The sequence below is a fragment of the Ambystoma mexicanum genome, chromosome 12 (genome assembly GCF_040938575.1).
Source record: "Ambystoma mexicanum isolate Mex_15411 chromosome 12, UKY_AmexF1_1, whole genome shotgun sequence".
Taxonomy (NCBI): domain Eukaryota; kingdom Metazoa; phylum Chordata; class Amphibia; order Caudata; family Ambystomatidae; genus Ambystoma; species Ambystoma mexicanum.
In genome coordinates, this window is record NC_090936.1 from 1,192,506,052 (window position 1) to 1,192,532,803 (window position 26,752).

Genomic DNA, 26,752 nt, shown 5'->3' on the forward strand with positions numbered 1-26,752 from the left:
TGTGTCTGATATGCATGTTGCATGCCCATGTGGTTCCAAGGTTCCATTCATTATATAATTGATAATTGCATGGACATAGAAGAAAGAATACGCTGTCCATATTCATGTCTTCCTTCTCTCTTCAACCAATGACAGCATGACTGTGTGAGGTTAAGAGCTAGAGAAGCGTGGAGAGATGACTGAGGGGAGTGGTGAAGAATTGTCAAATCATGCATCCCTTAGACCTCATAAAGAACCTTTGTTTTGCTCAAGCCTTTAACTTGGGCTGAGGGCCGTTACCACCTGGTAATGCCCTCATAATGAGGCTTAAATGCCTAATTAGGATCCTTGCTCTGCTGGGAGGGGGATGGGTGATCTAAATGCAGAGATCCTTAATGGGAAGGGTTGGACACCTGAGAACAGAGCATATTAATCTGAGGTGGTGGAGGGTAGTTCTAATGTAATGCCAGAGTCTGAGAGTTGTAGCATGGGGTTTCTTCATCTATGGGTGGTGCACCCCAATCTAAGGGAGCCTCATCGAAGGGAATAAGGAGGTGGGACAGCATCTCTAAGGTAGGCATATGGAGGGCATTGCCCCTCTCACCCATTTTAGTATTGGTTGGTGAGGTAGTGAAGCAGCTGTTCACTGTCTGAGTGATGGGGCACAGAGCGATCAGGTGATGGGAACAGAGTTGATGGTGGCCAAAGAGAGAGAAATAGAAGGGCACAGATAGAATCAGGAGATGGCACAGATATGAGAGTTAGAAGAGGCTCAGGACATTAATATGGCATAGCAAACGAAATGAGCAAGGAGAGAGAGCACGAGATGGGGAGACATAAAATAAAATTGAGGTGAGGGGAAGGAAAACAGTGACAGAGATGTGGAGGAAAAAGTAAGGGATGGTAAATTAGGAATGGGAAAAATAGAGGAAGGAGAGTAGAAAGAATAGTGGAAAGAGACTGAGTGGTAATGAGGCAAAAGGGGTAGGAGGGGAAGACGGTGAAGAAAGCAGACAAGCTACCGATATAGGCATAGTAACTAGTAGGCAAATATTCTTTGAAACTATAGCTGGTGGGAACTGTATTCTGTAGCTGGGGAACACCCTAGCCAATGGGCAGTGTAGACCATAGCTGATGGACACTGTAGCCAATGGTCACTGCAGACCGTAGCTGGTGAGCACTGTAGCCGATGGACATTGTAGATCATAGCTGATGGGCACTGTAACCGATGGCCACAGTAGACAGTAGCTGATGGACAGTGGAGCCGATGGGCACTGTAGATGGTAGCTGAAGGACACCGTAGCCAATGGGAAGTGTAGAGCGGAGCTGGTGATCACCGTAGCCGATGGGCACTGTAGAAAGGAGCTGGTGAGCACTGTAGCCGATGGGCATTGTAGACCATAGCTGATGGGCACCGTAGCCGATGGCCACTGAAAACAGTAGATGATGGACACCGTAGTCAATGGGAAGTGTAGAGCGTAGCTGGTGAGCACCGTAGCCGATGGGCACTGTAGAAAGTAGCCGAAGGACACCGTAGCCAATGGGAAGTGTAGAGCGTAGCTGGTGAGCACCATAGCCGATGGGCACTGTAGAAAGTAGCTGGTGAGCACCGTAGCCGATGGGCATTGTAGACCATATCTGAGGGGCACCGTAGCTGATGGCCACGGTAGATAGTAGCTGGGCACTGTAGACAGTAGCTGATGAACACTGTAGCCAATGGGCACCGTAGACTGTAGTTGGTGAACACTGTAGCCGAAGGGCATTGTAGACCATAGCTGAGGGCACCGTAGCCAATGGCCACTGTGGACAGTAGCTGGGCAATGTAGACGGTAGCTGGTGACGACTGTAGCCGATGGACATTGTAGACCATAGTTGATGGGCACCGTAGCCAATGGCCACAGTCGACAGTAGCTCATGGACACAATTGCCAATGGGCACTGTAGATGGTAGCTGAAGGACACCGCAGCCAATGGGAAGTGTAGAGCATAGCCAGTGAGCACCGTAGCCGATGGGCACTGTAGACGGTAGCTGATGGACACCGTAGCTGATGGGCACTGTAGACCGTAGCTGGTGAGCACTGTAGCCAATGGGCATTGCAGACTGTAGCTGATGGGCACCATAGTCGATGGCCACTGTAGACAGTAGCTGGTGAGCACTGTAGTCGATGGGCATTGCAGACCATAGCTGAGGGGCACCATAGCCGATGGCCACTATAGATAGTAGCTGGGCACTGTAGATGGTAGCTGGTGAGCACTGTAGCCGATGGACATTGTAGATCATAGCTGATGGGCACTGTAACCGATGGCCACAGTAGACAGTAGCTGATGGACAGTGGAGCCGAAGGGCACTGTAGATGGTAGCTGAAGGACACCGTAGCCAATGGGAAGTGTAGAGCGGAGCTGGTGATCACCGTAGCCGATGGGCACTGTAGAAAGGAGCTGGTGAGCACTGTAGCCGATGGGCATTGTAGACCATAGCTGATGGGCACCGTAGCCGATGGCCACTGAAAACAGTAGATGATGGACACCGTAGTCAATGGGAAGTGTAGAGCGTAGCTGGTGAGCACCGTAGCCGATGGGCACTGTAGAATGTAGCCGAAGGACACCGTAGCCAATGGGAAGTGTAGAGCGTAGCTGATGAGCACCATAGCCGATGGGCACTGTAGAAAGTAGCTGGTGAGCACCGTAGCCGATGGGCATTGTAGACCATATCTGAGGGGCACCGTAGCTGATGGCCAAGGTAGATAGTAGCTGGGCACTGTAGACAGTAGCTGATGAACACTGTAGCCAATGGGCACCGTAGACTGTAGTTGGTGAACACTGTAGCCGAAGGGCATTGTAGACCATAGCTGAGGGCACCGTAGCCAATGGCCACTGTGGACAGTAGCTGGGCAATGTAGACGGTAGCTGGTGACGACTGTAGCCGATGGACATTGTAGACCATAGTTGATGGGCACCGTAGCCAATGGCCACAGTCGACAGTAGCTCATGGAAACAATTGCCAATGGGCACTGTAGATGGTAGCTGAAGGACACCGCAGCCAATGGGAAGTGTAGAGCATAGCCAGTGAGCACCGTAGCCGATGGGCTCTGTAGACGGTAGCTGATGGACACCGTAGCTGATGGGCACTGTAGACCGTAGCTGGTGAGCACTGTAGCCAATGGGCATTGCAGACTGTAGCTGATGGGCACCATAGTCAATGGCCACTGTAGACAGTAGCTGGTGAGCACTGTAGTCGATGGGCATTGCAGACCATAGCTGAGGGGCACCATAGCCGATGGCCACTGTAGATAGTAGCTGGGCACTGTAGATGGTAGCTGATGAACACTGTAGCCAATGGGCCCAGTGGACTGTAGCTGGTGAGCACTGTAGCCGATGGACATTGTAGACCATAGCAGATGGGCACCGTAGCCGATGGCCACAGTCAACAGGAGCTCATGAACACCATAGCCAATGGGCACTGTAGATGGTAGCTGAAGGACACCATAGCCAATGGGCACTGTAGGTGGTAGCTGAAGGACACCATAGCCAATGGGAATTGTAGAGCATGGCTGGTGAGCACCATAGATGAATGGCACTGTAGACGGTAGTTGATGGACACCGTAGCTGATGGGCACTCTAGAATGTAGCTGGTGAGCACCGTAGCCGATGGGCATTGTAGACCATAGCTAATGGGCACCACAGCCGATGGCCACTGTAGACAGTAGCTGATGGACACTGTAGTCGATGGGCATTGCAGACCATAGCTGAGTGGCACCATAGCCGATGGCCACTGCAGATAGTAGCTGGGCACTGTAGATGGTAGCTGATGAACACTGTAGCTAATGGGTCCCGTAGACTGTAGCTTGTGAGCACTGTAGCCGAACGGCATTGTAGACCATAGCTGATGGGCACCGTAGCCGATGGCCACTGTAGACAGTAGCTGGGCACTGTAGACCGTAGCTGGTGAGCACTTTAGCCAATGGACATTGCAGACCATAGCTGATGGGCACCGTAGCCGAGGGCCACTGTAGACAGTAGCTGGTGAGCACTGCAGTCGATGGGCATTGCAGACCATAGCTGAGGGGCACCATAGCCGATGGCCACTTTAGATAGTAGCTGGGCACTGTAGAAGGTAGCTGATGAACACTGTAGCCAATGGGCCCCGTGGACTGTAGCTGGTGAGCACTGTAGCCGAAGGGCATTGTAGACCATAGCTGATGGGCACCGTAGCCGATGGCCACTGTAGACAGAAGCTGGGCACTGTAGACAGTAGCTAGTGAGCACTGAAGCCGATGGACATTGTAGACCATAGCTGATGGGCACCGTAGCCGATGGCCACTCAAAACAGTCGATGATGGACACTGTAGTCGATGGGCACTGTAGACTGTAGCTGAGGGGCACCGTAGCCGATGGCCACTCAAAACAGTCGATGATGGACACTGTAGTCGATGGGCATTGTAGACCATAGCTGAGGGGCACCGTAGCCGATGGCTACTGTAGATAGTAGCTGGGCACTGTAGACGGTAGCTGATGAACACTGTAGCCAATGGGCACCGTAGGCTGTAGCTGGTGAGTACTTTAGCCAATGGACATTGTAGACCATAGTTGATGGGCACCGTAGCCGGTGGCCACAGTAGACAGTAGCTCATGGACACTGTAGCCAATGGGCACTGTAGATGGTAGCTAAAGGACACCGTAGCCAATGGGAAGTGTAGAGCATAGCTGGTGAACACCGTAGCTGATGGCCACTCTAGACGGTAGCTGATGGACACCGTAGCTGATGGGCACTGTAGAACGTAGCTGGTGAGCACTGTAGCTGTTGGGCATTGTAGTCCTTCGCTAATGGGCACCATAGCCGATGGCCCTGTAGGGAGGAGCTGATGGACACCGTAGTCCATGGGCACTGTAGACCGTAGCTGGTGAGCACTTTAGCCAATGGGCATTGCAGACCATAGCTGATGGGCACCGTAGCCGAGGGCCACTGTAGACAGTAGCTGGTGAGCACTGCAGTCGATGGGCATTGCAGACCATAGCTGAGGGGCACCATAGCCGATGGCCACTTTAGATAGTAGCTTGGCACTGTAGAAGGTAGCTGATGAACACTGTAGCCAATGGGCCCCGTGGACTGTAGCTGGTGAGCACTGTAGCCGAAGGGCATTGTAGACCATAGCTGATGGGCACCGTAGCCGATGGCCACTGTAGACAGAAGCTGGGCACTGTAGACAGTAGCTAGTGAGCACTGAAGCCGATGGACATTGTAGACCATAGCTGATGGGCACCGTAGCCGATGGCCACTCAAAACAGTCGATGATGGACACTGTAGTCGATGGGCACTGTAGACTGTAGCTGAGGGGCACCGTAGCCGATGGGCACTCAAAACAGTCGATGATGGACACTGTAGTCGATGGGCATTGTAGACCATAGCTGAGGGGCACCGTAGCCGATGGCTACTGTAGATAGTAGCTGGGCACTGTAGACGGTAGCTGATGAACACTGTAGCCAATGGGCACCGTAGGCTGTAGCTGGTGAGTACTTTAGCCAATGGACATTGTAGACCATGGTTGATGGGCACCGTAGCCGGTGGCCACAGTAGACAGTAGCTCATGGACACTGTAGCCAATGGGCACTGTAGATGGTAGCTAAAGGACACCGTAGCCAATGGGAAGTGTAGAGCATAGCTGGTGAACACCGTAGCTGATGGCCACTCTAGACGGTAGCTGATGGACACCGTAGCTGATGGGCACTGTAGAACGTAGCTGGTGAGCACTGTAGCTGTTGGGCATTGTAGTCCTTCGCTAATGGGCACCATAGCCGATGGCCCTGTAGGGAGGAGCTGATGGACACCGTAGTCCATGGGCACTGTAGACCGTAGCTGGTGAGCACTTTAGCCAATGGGCATTGCAGACCATAGCTGATGGGCACCGTAGCCGAGGGCCACTGTAGACAGTAGCTGGTGAGCACTGCAGTCGATGGGCATTGCAGACCATAGCTGAGGGGCACCATAGCCGATGGCCACTTTAGATAGTAGCTGGGCACTGTAGAAGGTAGCTGATGAACACTGTAGCCAATGGGCCCCGTGGACTGTAGCTGGTGAGCACTGTAGCCGAAGGGCATTGTAGACCATAGCTGATGGGCACCGTAGCCGATGGCCACTGTAGACAGAACCTGGGCACTGTAGACAGTAGCTGGTAAGCACTGTAGCCGATGGACATTGTAGACCATAGCTGATGGGCACTGTAGCCGATGGCCACTCAAAACAGTCGATGATGGACACTGTAGTCGATGGGCACTGTAGACTGTAGCTATTGAGCACTGTAGTCGATGGGCATTGTAAACCATAGCTGAGGGGCACCGTAGCCGATGGCTACTGTAGATAGTAGCTGGGCACTGTAGACGGTAGCTGATGAACACTGTAGCCAATGGGCACCGTAGGCTGTAGCTGGTGAGCACTGTAGCCGAAGGGCATTGTAGCCCATAGCTGGTGGGCACCGTAGCCGATGGCCACTAGACAGTAGCTGGGCAATGTCGATGGATGCTGGTGAGCGCTGTAGCCGATGGACATGGTAGACCATAGCTGATGGGCACCGTAGCCGATGGCCACAGTCGACAGAAGCTCATGGACACCATTGCCAATGGGCACTGTAGATGGTAGCTGAAGGACACCGCAGCCAATAGGAAGGGTAGAACATAGCTGGTGAGCACCGTAGCTGATGGGCACTGTAGACGGTAGCTGATGGACACCGTAGCAGATGGGCACTGTAGAATGTAGCTTGTGAGCATCGTAGCCGATGGGCATTGTAGTCCATAGCTAATGGGCACCGTAGCAGATGGCCCTGTAGACAGTAGCTGATGTACACCGTATTTGATGGGCACTGTAGACCGTAGCTGGTGAGCAGTGTAGCCAATGGGCATTGCAGACTGTAGCTGATGGGCACCGTAGCCGATGGCCACTGTAGACAGTAGCAGGTGAGCACTGTAGTTGATGGGCATTGCAAACCATAGCTGAGGGGCACCATAGCCGATGGCCACTGTAGATAGTAGCTGATGAAGACTGTAGCCAATGGGCCACGTAGACTGTAGCTGGTGAGCACTAGCCGAAGGGCATTGTAGACCATAGCTGATGGGCACCGTAGCCGATGGCCACTGAGCTGGACACTGTAGACGGTAGCTGGTGAGCACTGTAGCCGATGGACATTGTAGACCACAGCAGATGGGGACTGTAGCCGATGGCCACAGTCAACAGTAGCTCATGGGCACTGTAGATGGCAGCTGAAGGACACCATAGCCAATGGGAATTGTAGAGAATGGCTGGTGAGCACCATAGCTGAATGGCACTGTAGACGGTAGCTGATGGACACTGTAGCCAATGGGCCCTGTAGACTGTAGCTGGTGAGCACTGTAGCCGAAGGGCATTGTAGACCATAGCTGATGGGCACCGTAGCCGATGGCCACTGTAGACAGTACCTGGACACTGTAGACGGTAGCTGGTGAGCACTGTAGCCGATGGACATTGTAGACCATAGCAGATGGGGACTGTAGCCGACGCCACAGTCAACAGTAGCTCATGGACACCATAGTCAATGGGCACTGTAGACCATAGTTGGTGAGCACTGTAGACCATAGTTGGTGAGCACTGTAGCCAATGGGCATTGCAGACCATAGCTGATGGGCACCGTAGCCAATGGCCACTGTAGACTGTAGCTGGTGAGCACTGTAGTCGATGGGAATTGTAGACCATAGCTGAGGGGTACCATAGCCGATGGCCACTGTAGATAGTAGCTGGGCACTGTAGACGGTAGCTGATGAACACTGTAGCCAATGGGCCCCATAGACTGTAGCTGGTGAGCACTGTAGCCGAAGAGCATTGTAGACCATAGCTGATGGGCACCGTAGCCGATGGCCACTGTAGACGGTAGCTGGTTAGTACTTTAGCCAATGGACATTGTAGGCCATAGTTGATGGGCACTGTAGCCGGTGGCCACAGTAGACAGTGGCTCATGGACACCGTAGCCAATGGGCACTGTAGATGGTAGCTGAAGGACACCGTAGCCAATGGGAAATGTAGAGCATAGCTGGTGAGCACCGTAGCCGATGGCCACTGTAATGGCCACTGTAGATGGTAGCTGGGCATTGTAGACAGTAGCTGGTGAGCACTGTAGCAGATGGACATTGTAGACCATAGCTGATGGGCACCGTAGCCGATGGCCACTCAAAACAGTAGATGATGGACACCGTAGTTGATGGGCACTGTAGACTGTAGCTGTTGAGCACTGTAGTCGATGAGCATTGTAGATCATAGCTGATGGGCACCGTAGCCGATGGCTACTGTAGATAGTAGCTGGGCAATGTAGACGGTAGCTGGTGAGCGCTGTAGCCGATGGACATTGTAGCCCATAGCTGGTGGGCACCGTAGCCGATGGCCACTAGACAGTAGCTGGGCAATGTCGATGGATGCTGGTGAGCGCTGTAGCCGATGGACATGGTAGACCATAGCTGATGGGCACCGTAGCCGATGGCCACAGTCGACAGTAGCTCATGGACACCATTGCCAATGGGCACTGTAGATGGTAGCTGAAGGACACCGCAGCCAATAGGAAGGGTAGAACATAGCTGGTGAGCACCGTAGCTGATGGGCACTGTAGACGGTAGCTGATGGACACCGTAGCAGATGGGCACTGTAGAATGTAGCTTGTGAGCATCGTAGCCGATGGGCATTGTAGTCCATAGCTAATGGGCACCGTAGCAGATGGCCCTGTAGACAGTAGCTGATGTACACCGTATTTGATGGGCACTGTAGACCGTAGCTGGTGAGCAGTGTAGCCAATGGGCATTGCAGACTGTAGCTGATGGGCACCGTAGCCGATGGCCACTGTAGACAGTAGCAGGTGAGCACTGTAGTTGATGGGCATTGCAAACCATAGCTGAGGGGCACCATAGCCGATGGCCACTGTAGATAGTAGCTGATGAAGACTGTAGCCAATGGGCCACGTAGACTGTAGCTGGTGAGCACTAGCCGAAGGGCATTGTAGACCATAGCTGATGGGCACCGTAGCCGATGGCCACTGAGCTGGACACTGTAGACGGTAGCTGGTGAGCACTGTAGCCGATGGACATTGTAGACCACAGCAGATGGGGACTGTAGCCGATGGCCACAGTCAAAAGTAGCTCATGGACACCATAGCCAATGGGCACTGTAGATGGCAGCTGAAGGACACCATAGCCAATGGGAATTGTAGAGAATGGCTGGTGAGCACCATAGCTGAATGGCACTGTAGACGGTAGCTGATGGACACTGTAGCCAATGGGCCCTGTAGACTGTAGCTGGTGAGCACTGTAGCCGAAGGGCATTGTAGACCATAGCTGATGGGCACCGTAGCCGATGGCCACTGTAGACAGTACCTGGACACTGTAGACGGTAGCTGGTGAGCACTGTAGCCGATGGACATTGTAGACCATAGCAGATGGGGAATGTAGCCGACGCCACAGTCAACAGTAGCTCATGGACACCATAGTCAATGGGCACTGTAGACCATAGTTGGTGAGCACTGTAGCCAATGGGCATTGCAGACCATAGCTGATGGGCACCGTAGCCAATGGCCACTGTAGACTGTAGCTGGTGAGCACTGTAGTCGATGGGAATTGTAGACCATAGCTGAGGGGTACCATAGCCGATGGCCACTGTAGATAGTAGCTGGGCACTGTAGACGGTAGCTGATGAACACTGTAGCCAATGTGCCCCATAGACTGTAGCTGGTGAGCACTGTAGCCGAAGAGCATTGTAGACCATAGCTGATGGGCACCTTAGCCGATGGCCACTGTAGACGGTAGCTGGTTAGTACTTTAGCCAATGGACATTGTAGGCCATAGTTGATGGGCACTGTAGCCGGTGGCCACAGTAGACAGTGGCTCATGGACACCGTAGCCAATGGGCACTGTAGATGGTAGCTGAAGGACACCGTAGCCAATGGGAAGTGTAGAGCATAGCTGGTGAGCACCGTAGCCGATGGCCACTGTAATGGCCACTGTAGATGGTAGCTGGGCATTGTAGACAGTAGCTGGTGAGCACTGTAGCAGATGGACATTGTAGACCATAACTGATGGGCACCGTAGCCGATGGCCACTCAAAACAGTAGATGATGGACACCGTAGTTGATGGGCACTGTAGACTGTAGCTGTTGAGCACTGTAGTCGATGAGCATTGTAGATCATAGCTGATGGGCACCGTAGCCGATGGCTACTGTAGATAGTAGCTGGGCAATGTAGACGGTAGCTGGTGAGCGCTGTAGCCGATGGACATTGTAGACCATAGCTGATGGGCACTGTAGCCGATGGCCACAGTCGACAGTAGCTCATGGACACCATTGCCAATGGGCACTGTAGATGGTAGCTGAAGGACGCCGCAGCCAATGGGAAGTGTAGAGCATAGCTGGTGAGCACCGTAGCCGATGGGCACTTTAGATGGTAGCTGATGGACACCGTAGCTGATGGGCACTGTAGAACGTAGCTGGTGAGCATCGTAGCCGATGGGCATTGTAGTCCATAGCTAATGGGCACCGTACTAGATGGCCCTGTAGACAGTAGCTGATGGACACCATAGTCAATGGGCACTGTACACTGTAGCTGGTGAGCACTGTAGCCAATGGGCATTGCAGACTGTAGCTGATGGGCACCATAGCCGATGGCCACTGTAGACAGTAGCTGGTGAGCACTGTAGTTGATGGGCATTGCAGAACATTGCTGAGGGGCACCATAGCCCATGGCCACTGTAGATAGTAGCTGGGCACTGTAGACGGTAGCTGATGAACACTGTAGCCAATGGGCCCCGTAGACTGTAGCTGGTGAGCACTGTAGCGGAAGGGCATTGTAGACCATAGCTGATGGGGACCATAGCCGATGGCCACTGTAGACAGTAGCTGGGCACTGTAGATGGTACCAGTTGAGCACTGTAGCCAATGGACATTGTAGACCATAGCTGATGGGCACCGTAGCCGATGGCCACTGAAAACAGTAGATGATGGACACCGTAGTCGATGGGCACTGTAGACTGTAGCTGTTGAGCACTGTAGTCGATGGGCATTGTAGACCATAGCTGATGGGCACCGTAGCCGATGGCCACTGAAAACAGTAGATGATGGACACCGTAGTCGATGGGCACTGTAGACTGTAGCTGGTGAGCACTGTAGCCGAAGAGCATTGTAGACCATAGCTGATGGGCACCGTAGCCGATGGCCACAGTCTACAGTAGCTCATCGACACCGTATCCAATGGGCACTGTAGATGGTAGCTGAAGGACACCATAGCCAATGGGAAGTGTAGAGCATAGCTGGTGAGCACCGTAGCCGATGGGCACTGTAGACGGTAGCTGATGGACACCGTATCTTATGGGCACTGTAGAACGTAGCTGGTGAGCACCGCAGCCTATGGGCATTGTAGTCCATAGCTAATGGGCACCCTAGCCGATGGCCCTGTAGACAGTAGCTGATGGACAGCGTAGTCGATGGGCACTGTAGACCGTAGCTGGTGAGTACTGTAGCCAATGGGCATTGCAGACCATAGCTGATGGGTACCGTAGCCGATGGCCACTGTAGACAGTAGCTGGTGAGCACTGTAGTCGATGTGCATTGAAGACCATAGCTGAGGAGCACCATAGCCATTGGCCACTGTAGATAGTAGCTGGGCACTGTAGATGGTAGCTGGTGAGCACTGTAGCCGAAGGGCATTGTAGACCATAGCTGATGGGCACCGTAGCCGATGGTCACTGTAGACAGTAGCTGGGCACTGTAGACGGTAGCTGGTGAGCACTGTAGCTGATGGACATGCACCGTAGCCGATGGCCACAGTTGACAGTAGCTCATGGACACCGTAGCCAATGGGCACTGTAGATGGTAGCTGATGGACACCGTAGCCAATGGGAAGTGTAGAGCATAGCTGGTGAGCACCGTAGCTGATGGGCACTGTAGAACGTAGCTGGTGAGCACCGTAGACGATGGGCATTGTAGTCCATAGCTAATGGGCACCGTAGCCGACGGCCCTGTAGACAGTAGCTGTTAGACACCGTAGTGCATGGGCCCTGTAGACCGTAGCTGGTGAGCACTGTAACCAATGGGCACTGTAGACGCTAGCTGATGAACACTGTAGCCAATGGGGCCCATAGACTGTAGCTGGTGAGCACTGTAGCCGAAGGGCATTGAAGACTATAGCTGATGGTCACCGTACCCGATGGCCACTGTAGACAGTAGCTGGGCACTGTCGACGGTAGCTGGTGAGCACTGTAGCCAATGGGCATTGCAGACCACAGCTGATGGGCACCGTAGCTTATTGCCACTGTAGACAGTAGCTGGTGAGCACTGTAGTCGATGGGCATTGCAGACCATACGATGGTCTATGGCCACTGTAGATAGTAGCTTGACACTGTAGACGGTAGCTGATGAACACTGTAGCCAGTGGGCCCGTAGACTGTAGCTGGTGAGCACTGTAGCAGATGGACATTGTAGACCATAGCAGATGGGCACCGTAGCCGATGGCCTGTCATGACCGCAGCCTCCAAGGAGTCAGGTTTAGCCCAACTGCCTCGGAAGCTGGGTCACAACTTCATTTCCAGGCACCCATCGGCTCCCATAGGGGCCTTATGGACCTTGTCCTGGCGCCAGTGGCGCCAGGCTCATAAGGGGACCCAGTCCCGGCACAGGACGTGCCGGGCTCATGATGTAAGGAATGGTGCTTGGGTGGACCTACCTGCTGCAGACCATGCTGCTCACTCACCTGCAGGATGAAATCCTCATCCATCCATGGCTGGAACTACTTTACCTTCTGGGTGTGACCAGCACCACTCCCTGGGACTGGATACTGGAACTATTCTGGAAACTGGGACTTCTTACCTGGGTGAGGCTGCTGTGGAAGGAGACACCTAAGCACTCCAGTAAGCTATTTAAATCACACCCGATCAGAGCAACGTGCTTCGCGTTATTCTGCAATAGCAGCAGGACGCTCACCGTGTCAGCTCCAGAGAATCTTCAACTTCTGCATCTGGGGAAGAGAAATCCGCAATCTTACCTTCTGAAATACCATCTTCGTCTTCAGCAGCATCAGAAAAGGGAAAAGAACACCAGGTTAGCACGAGATAAAAACCAGCGCAGCAGTTACCCAGTCCATCGGTGCATCTCAAGCCACGGGCTGCAGCTTTCCATTTTTCCTGTGGAAGCAAAGACATTGGTTAGTAAGCCTACCTGCGCTGCATTCTGTAGCACGTAGCTGGTGAGCACCGTAGCCGATGGGCATTGTAGACCATAGCTGATGGGCACCGTAGCCGATGGCCACTGTAGACTGTAGCTGGGCACTGTAAATGATAGCTGGCGAGCACTGTACCCGATGGACATTGTAGACCATAGCTGATGGGCAACGTAGCCGATGGCCACAGTCGGCAGTAGCTCATGGACACCGTGGCCAATGGGCACTGTACATCGTAGCTGAAGGACATCATAGCCAATGGGAAGTGTAGAGCATAGCTGGTGAGCACCATAGCCGATGGGCACTGTAGACAGTAGCTTATGGACACCGTAGCTGATGAACACTGTAGAACGTAGCTGGTGAGCACCGTAGCCGATTGGCATTGCAGACCATAGCTGATGGGCACCGTAGCCAATGGCTACTGTAGACCATAGCTGGTGAGCACATGGATCGCTAGCCCCGAGCATAACGCAACACTTTGGGCCTGATTCATGGAATTAGTTGCGTAATGAAAAGTAACTGCACACTTTTCAGCGGACAAAACCCGATTCGTCGATTCATGGAATCGACTTTGTGGGCCTTTTCCGGGACCTTGCGGGGACTTTGCACTGGTCCGACATGTCTCTGCGTGTATTCAAGGGCCTTGCGCGAGACTCTGCGCAGAGTGTGGGTCGGGGCTGCGCAGAGATTACAATAGGGGGTGGGACATGCATATTCCCCCATTCTCCACGCAGAATGAGGAAGAACAAGGAGCAATGCCGGCGTGTCCAGGGACGGCGTGCACGAGGAAATCGCCTGCCCAGCTCCACGCAAAACCAAGTGTATTCCTGGATCTGACCAGGCAACATCACATCAAATAAAAATACAAAATACGGCGTAAACCAAGTGTCAGAAATATGATTTCACATCATGTTTACCGTGTGCACAGAAACCCAACGCAGTGATTGGAAGCAAACCAACAAGAATAAATGTACATTTATGTAAGAGTTCAAATAAGATAAAAGACATGAAAGGGCAAATTGGGCTGTTGTAGGAAATAAAAAACAAGACACGGTGCAGTCAAAGGCAAATGCTCTAGGGATAGGTGGTAGGTAGGACACGTTTGCAGATGAGATGCCGCCCTGCGGCCACACCACAATCTATATGTCTTGGCCCTTCAGTAGAGAGGGTGCATCAAACAGCTTCATGCAGGCCCAGTGCTTTAAGTGGGGTGAGACATCGAGGGCGTGGGGGCTGTAACGAGGGTGTGTGGCCTAAATGATGGGGGTACCTGAAGTGTTCCCAGCACAGGACAATAAAAAAAGGGGCTTTCCTCATTGTCCGGTTGCTGGTTTGTTATTTTCCTGTGCTCGGGATTCGAACCCGAGCTGGCGGCAAGCCCGTGTGTCGCATGGCACTGTTTCATAGGCGCTCAATTTCTTTTCTTTCATTTAATAATGACACATTATGCCACTTATTGGCTTTATGTGTCAAGCAGTCTGTTGAATGAAACAAAAGCAATCCAGCATTTCCGAGATGGCACAGTGGCACTGGCTTGTCACCGGCTCGGGTTCGAATCCCCAGCACGGGGCAATACAAAATAAGTGTCTTTCCTTGCTCTCAGGTTGCTGGGGTGTGGTGGGAGCTGAGGGAGCCCTGGCTCTGTCAAAGTTTGAGGAGACTGCCGGCCCACGTAAACCTATAGTCCAGCGCAGGCCCATAGTTACCTTTGGGTGACAAATGTTTTTGCCATCCCCCTAAATTCCATTAGATCCATATGCTACTGTCCTAAGATGCAATGCATTTACCGGCCTCAGGCAGTTCTCCTAGGATGCAATGCATTTACCGGCCTCAGGCAGTTCTCCTAGGATGCAATGCATATACCGGCCTCAGGCAGTTCTCCTAGGATGCAATGCATTTACCGGCCTCAGGCAGTTCTCCTAGTATGCAATGCATATACCGGCCTCAGGCAGTTCTCCTAGGATGCAATGCATATACCGGCCTCAGGCACTTCTCCTAGTATGCAAGTATGCAATGCATATACTGGCCTCAGGCAGTTCTCCTAAGATGCAATGCATATACCGGCCTCAGGCAGTTCTCTTAGAATGCAATGCATATACCGGCCTCAGGCAGTTCTCCTAGGATGCAATGCATTTACCGGCCTCAGGCAGTTCTGCATAGGTTCTCCTAGTATGCAATGCATATACTGGCCTCAGGCAGTTCTCCTAGGATGCAATGCATGTACCGGCCTCAGGCAGTTCTCCTAGGATGCAATGCATGTACCGGCCTCAGGTAATTCTCTTAGGATGCAATGCATGCACCGGCCTCAGGCAGTTCTCCTAGGATGCAATGTATATACCGGCCTCAGGCAGATCTCCTAGGATGCAATGCATATACCGGCCTCAGGCAGTTCTCCTAGGATGCAATGCATATACCGGCCTCAGGCAGTTCTCCTAGGATGCAATGCATTTACCGGCCTCAGGCAGTTCTCCTAGGATGCAATGCATTTACCGGCCTCAGGCAGTTCTCCTAGGGTGCAATGCATTTACCGGCCTCAGGCAGTTCTCCTAGGATGCAATGCATATACCGGCCTCAGGCAGTTATCCTGGGATGCAATGCATATACCAGCCTCAGGCAGTTCTCCTAGGATGCAATGCATATACCAGCCTCAGGCAGTTCTCCTAGGATGCAATGCATTTACCGGCCTCAGGCAGTTCTCCTGGGATGCAATGCATATACCGGCCTCAGGCAGTTCTCCTAGGATGCAATGCATTTACCGGCCTCAGGTAATTCTCTTAGGATGCAATGCATATACTGGCCTCAGGCAGTTCTCCTAGGATGCAATGTATATACCGGCCTCAGGCAGTTCTCCTAGGATGCAATGCATATACTGGCCTCAGGCAGTTCTCCTAGGATGCAATGCATATAACAGCCTCAGGCAGTTCTCCTAGGATGCAATGCATTTACCGGCCTCAGGCAGTTCTCCTAAGATGCAATGCATATACCGGCCTCAGGCAGTTCTCCTAGGATGCAATGCATTTACCGGCCTCAGGTAATTCTCTTAGGATGCAATGCATATACTGGCCTCAGGCAGTTCTCCTAGGATGCAATGCATATACCGGCCTCAGGCAGTTCTCTTAGGATGCAATGCATGCACCAGCCTCAGGCAGTTCTCCTAGGATGCAATGCATGTACCGGCCTCAGGTAATTCTCTTAGGATGCAATGCATGCACCGGCCTCAGGCAGTTCTCCTAGGATGCAATGTATATACCGGCCTCAGGCAGTTCTCCTAGGATGCAATGCATATACTGGCCTCAGGCAGTTCTCCTCGGATGCAATGCATATACCGGCCTCAGGCAGTTCTCCTAGGAAGCAATGCATTTACCGGCCTCAGGCAGTTCTCCTAGGATGCAATGCATTTACCGGCCTCAGGCAGTTCTCCTAGGATGCAATGCATTTACCGGCCTCAGGCAGTTCTCCTAGGATGCAATGCATATACTGGCCTCAGGCAGTTATCCTGGGATGCAATGCATATACCAGCCTCAGGCAGTTCTCCTAGGATGCAATGCATGTACCGGCCTCGGGTAATTCTCTTAGGATGCAATGCATGCACCGGCCTCAGGCAGTTCTTCTAGGATACAATGCATGTACCGGCCTCAGGCAGTTCTCTTAGGATGCAATGCATGCACTGGCCTCAGGCAGGTCAAGAGAGCCTTAGGTTAAATGCTTCCCATAGGATGCAATGCATGTACCAGCCTCAGGCAGTTCAAGATAGCCTTAGTTGTGATGGGGATGTGGGCTGAGCTCTCAGTCTCAGCGGGAAAGGACTTGACTGTAGCTAAACGTGGGCTGTCTGAATAGTGTTTCTGCGCAAAGTAGGTAGCCAGAATCTTTATTGTTCTTTTCTATAAAGCATAGGTCTGCAGTCTTTGGCAATGCAGGGGCTTTGGACTACAACTAACATCATACATAGCCAGCGTAGCCAATGGTGAGGGATCTTGGGAGTCATAGTCTGAAACATCTGGGCAGCTACATGTTGCAGACTCCTGCTACCAAGCACCAAATGAGCTACTATTCAAATCACCTTCTGCGTAATCACTGAGACCACCTGGAAAGGTTATGCGAAGAAGACCCTGGTAGAGCGCGTATATTGTATTTGGGAAGGGGCATAGGAGAATGCAGGTGCATAGCTAAAGACAGGCCAACAGGGGCAAATAATGGGCTGGCTGCCAAGAACTTTAAATGTAGGACTTCCAGGCTGGGTAATCTGAGCCCTCTTGAGGACTGTGACAGTTGGCCTTATTTTACAGGAAGCTCAGAGTTTGCAGAAGGAAAGAATTGCAAATCAGTCAAGATCTTCATGTTATTTTAAATCGATAGACTTGACCTTTGATCATATGTTGAATTTGAACTCTGGTGTCTCTTCTGACCTCTGTCGACCCCCGGTTGCCTTCCTCGTAGAGCTGATCCCAGTGTCTCAATAGTTCTGTTGTGTCTCAAGTTCTGTTGTGTCTCAAGTGTCTCAATAGTTCTGCAGTCAGGGAGTGTTCATTCCCAGGTTGCCTCAGAGCTGGAATGTCAAGCTTTGCTTCCCAGCTGGGATCTCAGGCTGTGCTTCCCAGCTGGGATCTCAGGCTGTTCTTCCCAGCTGGGATCTCAGGCTTTGCTTCCCAGCTGGGATCTCAGGCTGTGCTTCCCAGCTGGGATCTCAGGCTTTGCTTCCCAGCTGGGATCTCAGGCTGTGCTTCCCATCGGAGATCTCGGGCTTTGCTTCCCAGCTGGGATCTCGGGCTTTGGTCCCCAGCTTGTCACGGCGCACCAATTGGCACCCATCGTGGACTATTTGGGACTCAATTATCTCTGTAAAACTCCCTGGACAACACCTATTCATATTATTGTCTTTACTTTCCGTTTGCAAGGCTTTGGAAATTTCGTATTTACTTTTACAAACTACATGTCCCATAATGCACCTTGTGGCAGTTCCCATTTCCAGGCTATTCCTATACAGCAGTTCTAGCACTACAATCTCCAGAAGCCTTAGAGAACAGTGCAGCTTTCGCTTTCGCAGGACTAGAGAGGGAGGAGGTCAATTACATTCAGGTGTGCTTCTCCAGGTGCTGCTAATTAGCCTAGGTCAGCACAGGGGTATCGGGTAATATTTTCGCCAGCAAAAAGATCGCTGTACATATGGTCGTCGGGAACGGCCATAGGCAATATTTTTGGTGGCGAAAATATTAGGTGCGGGGGTTGCGTGGGTGTCCCCCGCACATAAAAAAATGATGCGGGGGCTGCGGGGGTGTCCCCCATAGGGTCCATGTGTTATTTCTGCCGCAAAAATATGGGGATTTTTTTGCATTGCGATATTTTTGCGGCGAAAATATCACATGGAACCAGCACAGGGCAGCTCAGTATTTAAGCAGCTGCCTGCAGGAGCACAGGCCTCTTGCATTGAGCTTTCTACCAGCCCTTTGTTGCCCTGTTCCTTGGATATTTTCTGTGTCCTGTGGCTTCCAGTTCCTGCTTTTGTTCCAGAGCCCTGTGTTTCCTGCCTTGCTGCCCTGCTTCTCAGCCCTCTCTACCCTGCCTTTTACCTGCACCTCTGTGCTTTCCATACTGCAGCCCTGCTTCCTTGTTTGCAGCCCTCTATTCCCTGGCTACAGCCCCCCTGCTCTCTTCCTTGTTTGCAGCCCTCTGTTCCCTGGCTACAGCCCCCTTGCTCCCTTTCTTATTTAAAGCCCTCTGTTTCCTGGCTACTGCTCCCTTGCTCTCTACCTTGCCTGCAGCCCTCTGTTCATGATTCCTGTCCTTGTCTTCCTTGAGTCTTCAGTCCTCCCCTTTTTTCATCCACTTCAGTAGTACTGTTTCCTTGATTTCTCTCTGCTAGCTTTCTCTTGTCTTTCCAGCCCTGAGTTACTGTTCTTGATTCCTGTGTACTGTTTTCCAGTCACCGTTCCCTGCATTTAGATACTAGTTTTCTGCCCTTCCTTTCTTTCGGTTCTCTGTTCTGAACCTTTCTCTCTTTGACTTCCTTTTCCCTGGATATTTCTGTTCTTGTTTTCACTTGTGTTTTATGTAAATCCTATGTACAGAGTTTGACTGCTGGATTTCCAGCAGGCAATCTCTGCCCCTTCCCTTGTAGCCTTTCAGTGTTGTACTTTGTGCCATTGTTTACAGTGTACTAATTCCTGTTTCAGGAAGCAGTCATTGTTCGGTTCCTGTTGGACCTGTACAGGCTTCAGTCTTGTGAGTACTGTTACCTTGTTCGTGCCTTAGGGTTCAGGTACAGACACCCACTGCTGTTGCTCCCAGCTATGAGCATACAGCGTGGGCCTCTGTAATAGTAATCTGTGCAGAAGGCTGGAGTTTCCCAAGGTCCGTGGAACACTCTTTCCCCATTCTGCATACACCCCAAGAGGGAACCATGCGTGTTTGTAACTTTGTATTCCCTGCCCCTTTTTGTTCACAGCCTCTGTTGCCTATCCTTTCGTGTCTACAGGACTCCTTGTAGTCCTGCTTCTTGTGTGTCTTTCTCCCCTTGGCTTAGTGGGCACGCCTCTACCCTCAGGCCATGGGTGTAATTTTAGGAGGGGACAGGGGTGTTTGTCCCCCTCAACTTTCATGGCACACTATTTTGTCCCCATTCATTTGGCTGGGGCACCTTTTCTTCGGATGTCATGTCCCCCCAACATTTTCAGCAAAGTTACTCCACTGCCTCAGGCCCTACCTGACAGCTGGGATCTCAGGCTTTGGTCCCCAGCAGACTGCACATGCATCATGTTTTCTTTTTCCATCCTTCAGGTGCTCCCAATAACTAATTCAACTTCTTTCTGAGTCTTTCAAGGGCTTGCAACGCTCGCTTCTGACTTAGTCGTTTGCTGATTGTCAGTCCTCTTTTCAGTCTTGTAGACAGATCAATAAGCTTCCCTTTCCCTCTTTCCGGAAGTTTGCTCACCTGCTGTCACTTTCAAGCAGCAATGTCATTCCTCTGCAGTTTCCTCATAGACTTGGAACACATTATTGCATTTCTCCTTTGCAAGAGCTTGGGACACATGTGTCTCTCAGTCTACTGGAGGCTTGGCTTGTAACCAATGCTTGCCACTAGTGGTAGGCTTCATCTCCCAGCAGGGCCACGTGTCTCTCAGTCTCCTGGAGGCTTGCAACCGATGCTTGCCACCAGTGTTAGGCTTCATCTCCCAGCAGGGACACATGTGTCTCTCAGTCTACTGGAGGCTTGTAACCAATGCTTGCCACCAGTGTTAGGCTTCATCTCCCAGCAGGGACACATGTGTCTCTCAGTCTACTGGAGGCTTGTAACCAATGCTTGCCACCAGTGTTAGGCTTCATCTCCCAGCAGGGACACATGTGTCTCTGTCAGTCTACTGGAGGCTTGCAACCGATGCTTGCCACCAGTGTTAGGCTTCATCTCCCAGCAGGGACACATGTGTCTCTCAGTCTACTGGAAGCTTGCAACCGATGCTTGCCACCAGTGTTAGGCTTCATCTCCCAGCAGGGACACATGTGTCTGTCAGTTTACTGGGGGCTTGTAACCGATGCTTGCCACCAGTGTTAGGCTCCATCTCCCAGCAGGGACACATGTGTCTCTGTCAGTCTTCTGGAGGCTTGTAACCAATGCTTTCCACCAGTGTTAGGCTTCATCTCCCAGCCTGGAAGCTTGTAACCAATGCTTGCCACCAGTGGTAGGCTTCATCTCCCAGCAGGGCCACGTGTCTCTGTCAGTCTACTGTAGGCTTGTAACCGATGCTTGCTACCAGTGTTAGGGTTCATCTCCCAGCAGGGACACATGTGTCTGTCATTCTACTGCAGGCTTGTAACCGATGCTCGCTGCCAGTGTTAGGCTCCATCTCCCAGCAGGGACACATGTATCTCTGGCAGTCTACTGGAGGCTTGTAACCGATGCTCGCCACCAGTGTTAGACTTCCTTCCCCAGCAGGACACATGTGTCTCTTGTAAGAGGATTCAATTCAACACTACAGCTAAGTCAACGCCTAGTCTATAATACTGAATGAAAACCCTTATTGATATATCTTTATGTCCAGTTCATGCGTTCTGGATGACTACCCCTATATAACACCCCTCCCTTGGAATCCCCCTGACCCCACTGAGCCAAGAAGTAGTTCTGTTTTGCGAGTTTAAAGGTTTATTTGATAACTTAAACAATATATATTATATCAGGCTTTATAATAAATTAATAATTGAATATCACACTTAATCTGATATGATAAATATTAACAACGGAGAATCTGGCACTAGCACACTTCTTTATAATCACTAAGGAGTTGACATGAAATGGATAAGATAGCAACAATACTTTTATGGGTTCAAATGGATGCAATGTGGAATGAAATGCAGTACAGAAAATAACTTGATAGGATTTCAGTAAAACAATGTAATCACTTTCTTGGACAATTCACCCCCCCCTTTTATGCAATGCAAGGAAAGGAAAGGAAGGCACACAATTCTCAGAAATGCAATTCAAATGTAATTCAGTTCACCCAGCAACTTAGACTACAGAAGTTGAAAACACAGGCAAAATGCTTTTAAATGTGCTGGCAATGTAGAAAAAAATATGCTAAAATGCTTTTAATTCCCTCTAGAGGTTTAGGGTGAGTGAAATCAAGTTAATATTAGTCCAGGCTCACACTAGCAATGATTCAGGGATAATTAGCAGGTTAAACGAATTTCTGGCAAATGGAAGGCAAGCATCAGCAGATTTTTACACGTGAAGAAATTTGCAAATCGCGGCAAAATTCGCGAATGCGTGTTCCGCGATTGCGGTACAACTATAAGGGGTAGGAATGTGGTTCTTGGTGCGATTAAAAGCTAAGATTCTAAGCTTTCAGATGAAAGTTACTGCAAGTCTCTAAGACAAACGGTCGCGGAGATATGAGCGATTTAGTGAGGGTCGTTTTTGGTTTTGCAAATTTTAAACGCAACACTTTTTCAGCTTTAAAAATGATGGCAGAATAACACAATTGCTAAGCTGCAGTTCTACTTAGATTAAAAATGGATTGAATTATATGATTTTAACTAAGAGATGTGTTCTGAGTTTTGCTGAGTACTCACAAGAGATTTTGAACCGGAAAGCGACTTGGTCACGGACTTCAGTCTGGTCAGGTCTTCCCGAGTTCCGCTCACAGCGCCTGGCCTCTGGAACTGCTCACAGCATCGGGGTCAGCACTCTGGATACAATGGCCTGGTCTCTGCTAGGCACCGGTTCTCTGGGTCGGGTCCTGCCTTCTCTTTGGATATTTCTGTCACCGGGTTCTTGCAAAAGTTCTTGGCAAAATTCAGACGGCGTCAGCCGGCTGTCTGAAGAGTTCAGTTGCAAAAAGATTTTCAGGCCTGTTGACAAATACTCTTGCTGGCAGTGGCCTTTTTGGTTAAGGTTCGGTAGTCTCTGTTTATCTTGGAGTCTAAGTGTTGGCTCCTTGAAGGTTGATGGAGGTAAGTATGGATTTTTCCGGCAGAGCGTCCCGCTGCAGATGGAAATGAATGTCTCTACCTAAGTTTCAGTGGTCCATTTATATGTTCTGCAAGTGGGTGTGTGTGTTGGTCATAACTAAACTTGCCCCTCTCACTTGTCATTGGTCCAGCTTTCATTTCTCCCCTGATTGGGGGAGCTAAGTTGTGTCAGAGTGATGTCAGCCATTTATGATCTCTTGAAAAAAACTCCCCTGTCATCTGTGCACCCAAATCTATATATGATCAAAATACATATTTCACAGTTACACAGTTGTTTGAAATTACATACCCATGTCACATATCACATGCGGTATACTCTGTCCAAAATCTGCTGTTTCTAAGAGCTTGCATTCAAAAATGGCAACTTTTAGCACTTTTTAATGTGCTAAACAACATTGGATCTTCATTAAATTTTATACAACTGTTCCTCACATATCTACCCACATACCAATGCATTTTCGTTTGTCTAGCTGAAACAGGGAGTCTGTAATAATAATAAACAGCAGGGTTTTGTCCCAGAATATCCCACAATTTGGAGTTTGGGCTTGAATTAAAGGTACATTTTTTAAATTAAGTCTCTCAATGTTATACATTTCTGTCATTTGATTACAAAGAGTTATCAGTGTTTTTGTAAAATATATATTTTACTTTCAATTCAGTCCTCAGAGTGTTGGAGTCCGCCTCCAAGACTTGGGTGGGTCAGTCACATGTCTTCTGGCAGGCAGGCCTTTGTTGACAGTAAAACAGTAAAAATCAACATATTCCTTTCAGAGGAGAGGGGCCATTGTGTGGTGTCTGGGAAGCTGACATCAGGAGGCCAGGGAGCCACTTTGCATTTAATTAACAGAACCCTGTGATTTCCTGGCTTCTTGTGTTGAGTTCTGAAGTGTCAAGAGTTCTCAGGACAGGCAAACCCTTTGAACTTTTGATGAAATGAGACCCCTTTCTTTGCACTAGACAGTTTTGCAAGACAGCTCTCCTGTCAGAGTTTAGACCGCCAGCGCCACCCTCAGGATTTTGCGGTTACTGCATCCCTCCTTGGGATTTTTTTTAGATTGATTCATTTCAGCAAGTGATATTACATGGAGTATATTGTCCATGTTCAGGACATGGCATTGGTGTGTTTCTGAAGTAAAGTAATTCTGTGCCCATGATTTTGCCATATTTGACATTCAAGAAAAATGAATTCCCAACAGTTATGGGTTTGCTTTTGGCAACCAGCATTGCCCCTCTGAACAATATAGGCAAAATGGGATTTTCCTGTGCATTTTCTGGGGAGCTCTGGCCATTATGATGTTTTCAATGCCAGTACTGCACAGTTTTGAGGTAGGGCTCGGATGCATGGGTAAATACATCCCACACTCTGGCAGTCTACTGGAGGCTTGTAACCAATGCTCGCCACCAGTGTTATTCTCCATCTCCCAGCAGGGACACGTTTGTTTCTGGCAGTCTACTGGAGGCTTGCCACCGATGCTTGCCACCAGTGGTAGGGTTCATCTCCCAGCAGGGACACGTGTGTCTCTGGCAGTCTACTGTAGGCTTGCAACCGATGCTCGCCACCACTTTTAGGCTCCATCTCCCAGCAGGGACACATGTGTCTCTGTCAGTCTACTGGAGGATTGTAACCGATGCTCGCCACCAGTGTTAGGCTCCACCTCCCAGTAGGGACAAATGTGTCTCTGTCAGTCTACTGGAGGCTTGTAACCGATGCTCGCCACCAGTGGTAGGGTTCATCTCCCAGCAGGGACACATGTGTCTCTGTCAGTCTACTGGAGGATTGTAACCGATGGTCGCCACCAGTGTTAGGCTCCACCTCCCAGCAGGGACACATGTGTCTCTGTCAGTCTACTGGAGGCTTGTAACCGATGCTCGCCACCAGTGGTAGGGTTCATCTCCCAGCAGGGACACATGTGTCTCTGTCAGTCTACTGGAGGCTTGTAACCGATGCTCGCCACCAGTGGTAGGGTTCATCTCCCAGCAGGGACACATGTGTCTCTGTCAGTCTACTGGAGGCTTGTAACCGATGCTCGTGGCTTGTAACTAATGCTTGCCACCGGTGGTAGGCTTCATCTCCCAGCTTGCATCACACTGTGCTTTCTCAATGACTGCTCAACGTTCTCTGACATCTTGGGCGTCGTTTCGCAGCAGAGCGTCCACAAGTCTCTCAAAATCATAGTTAAAATTGACCAGTACGCGTGTCTTTATTCCCAGTATTCAAAAAGTAACCTAGCCTCATTTTACAATTAGTGGGAAGTTCCCGCTGAGACCTGCACTTCCTTCCTTGCCGCGCATCAAAGCTTTTCGCACTCACACTCTCTCCGACTTTCTCAATCTCATTATCACATCAACCACTCTCTCTCTCTCTCTCTCTCTCTCTCTCTCTCTCTCTCTCTCTCACTTTCTCTCTCTCTCTCACTTTCTCTCTCTGTCTGTCTCTATCTCTCAGCATAGTCAAGTTTACTTCCCACCTTGAAACAAAGCGTCTCTCGCTTCCTCTCTCCCTGCCTCTCTCTCTCTCTGCCTCTCTCTATTGCTTTGCCTTCCTCTCTTTCTTTCTCTCTCTCATTTCCCCTCTATTTCTGTCGCTCTCATTATCCCTCTCATTTCCTCTCTCATTCTCTCTCTCTCATTATCGCTCTCCCTTCACCTCTCTTTTTCTCTCTCTGTATTGCTCTCTCGCTCTCTTTCTTTCTCTTTCTTTATCACTCTCCCTTTCTCTCTCTCTCTTTCCCTTTCCCTCTCCTTCTCCCTTTATCGCTCTCCCTTCCTATCTCTCTCTATTTCATTCTCTTTCTCATTATCGCTCTTCCTTCCCCTCTCTATCTCTTCATCTCTCTTTCTCTCTCCCTCTCTCTCTCTCTTTCTTTCTCTCTCTTTATCACTCTCCCTTTGTCTCGCTCTCTTCATCGCTTTCCCTTCCTTCCTCTCTCTATCTCTTTCTCTCTCTCATTGGCACTGTCCCTTCCACTCTCTCTCTCTTCATCTCTCACTTTATCGTTCCCTCTTCATCTCTCTCTCTCTCTCCTCTCTGTCCCTCTCTCTTTATCGTTCTCTCTTCCCCTCTCTCTATCTCTTTCTCTCATTATCACTCTCCCTTCCTCCCTCTCTCTCTCTCAAGTTTCCTCCACCCTGGGATGTACTCACGCCATTTTCAAGTCCTCCGTGCCTTTGTCAGGTCCCATTCCTGCATTTGCTTCTTCCACTTACGCTTCATTTTTCTCTCTTGCTCCCACAGTCTGTATCAGGCAGGCCTTTTGCATAGTTGCTTCCGTCTCCTCTCTGCTGGGCAACCAGTCTGATCAGAACTCTTTCCAGGGCCACGGTCCTTGTCTGACATCTCCTCTCTGTTGTGCCTCTGGATTGCCGTCTCACTGGGGGCTTTGGAAGATGTTCCCCACCTCACATGGTCAACATGTGCCCCACGCCTCATGCTGAGCGCGCTACGTCTGCTTGGTTCCTGTTAGGTTAAGAAGTGATTTCTAAGTTCGTTCATGGTTATGCATTCTTGGGTGATGTATTATGATGTTGCAGCATTCTTTAGTGTGTGTACTGTTTATGCCTGACTGTGGTTCCAGAACTCGCATGGGTTCTGAAATCAGTTGGTCAGCTCGCTTTTCTTGTAAAGCAGTGCCTGCTGCCTGTGCTAGTTTTACTTAATAAAACTTCTACGTACCTTTTTGTTCTGCCTCCGCTTTAATTTAACATTGGCGACAAGGATCTCCACTCAAGTGTACAGCACTTCTGGGACACATTCTGCCCACCTGCATCGCTTTTGGCACTATGACTATCTGAAGGAGAGCGGAGAGAAGGTGGACTTCAGGCAGCAGGCACCGCAACCCTGCCCGACGCGCGTCCCAGGTCAGGAGGCGTGCGTGGGATAGGAAAGCGGGCGGGCTGCGTAGGAGCCATTTGGGGTTGAGGGGCTCGTGCATCTCGGCAGATAACAGCGCGACGCCCCGATACTGCAATGGACATTACAGCTCGTCTCGAGCCACGCCTCTGAGAGCAACGGGGCGTGGCCTAGCTACGCAGGCATACCAGAGAACGAAGAGGCTGGGCATTGTGACGTGGGTTGCCAAGCAACTTTCATACACTGAAGGGAG

The 26,752-nt window shown here is 50.7% G+C and overlaps 1 protein-coding gene across 3 annotated transcripts in view; it reads left to right on the plus strand.

Moving 5' to 3' along the window:
* The window catches only part of TAFA2 (TAFA chemokine like family member 2), a 1,145,470-nt gene that overhangs the window by 1,073,168 nt on the left and 45,550 nt on the right, over positions 1-26,752 (plus strand). The window lies entirely within an intron of this gene.